The sequence below is a fragment of the Mus caroli genome, chromosome 8, assembly GCF_900094665.2.
Source record: "Mus caroli chromosome 8, CAROLI_EIJ_v1.1, whole genome shotgun sequence".
NCBI lineage: Eukaryota > Metazoa > Chordata > Mammalia > Rodentia > Muridae > Mus > Mus caroli.
In genome coordinates this window covers 17,759,517-17,760,426 of record NC_034577.1, presented here as the reverse complement: position 1 = coordinate 17,760,426, position 910 = coordinate 17,759,517, and positions in this window count along the sequence as shown.

The following is a 910-nucleotide window of genomic DNA, read 5'->3' as shown; positions in this document are numbered from 1 at the left end:
TCCTGCTTCCTGACCTGCTTGAGTTCCAGATAAACAGCAATGTGGAAATGTAAGCTGAATAAACCCTTTCCTCCCCAACTGCTTCTTGGTCATGATGTTTGTGCAGGAATAGAAACCCTAAGACAGTCAGTTGCGCCATTTCTTTGAGGAAGACTGGTTGAAATTCATCATCTCTAAATAAGGGGGAATTTAAAATACAAAGGCATGGCTGTCGAGAGATTTTTTTCCACTTTGTTTCACAATACGTACCACTAAAATGATGACTGGCGTTTTCATCAAACAGTGGTGCCNTGCCTGGGTTTCATCCCCGAGCCACCTTTTCTTCTCTTTCCTCAAGGAAATACAATGAGGCTTACCTGAACACTTGGACTATAAGCATAAAAGCATGAGACTGTGCTAATAGGAAAGGATTCTGACCCACAACTTAAGACAGCTGAGAGGAAGTTTCTTGGGTTGGGAACTTGGATATGAGAGGAAGTTTGAAGCCTCTTGGGGATATAACTTGGCATCCAAGTGATCCCAGTCCAAATGACTTTTTAATCTTTCCTTGTTTTCTCTGGACCCGTAATTGCCTTCAAACATCATNTTTAACTATCTTACTGCTTCTCAAAACTCTCGGCTGGCTATCGGTTGCTTCCAGAAGAGGAAGGGGTACGTGCTTTCAGCAGGTGCCCTCTGCCATGTGAAACAGAAGGTTAGAGACATAGCTGAGCTCTTAAACACTCCAAGAGAGGAAGTGGGAGTCCTCTTACAGTGGTCAAGGGAAGCTACTTACATTGAGGACCATCCGTGGAAGGCTCTATTTGAATTAGGTGGGTAGGCATCTCACTATTAGGTTGAGTAGCAGTAAACTTTACATAACAAGTTGTGTAAAATGCCTTGGCATCGGGCTGGAGAGATGGCTCAGCGG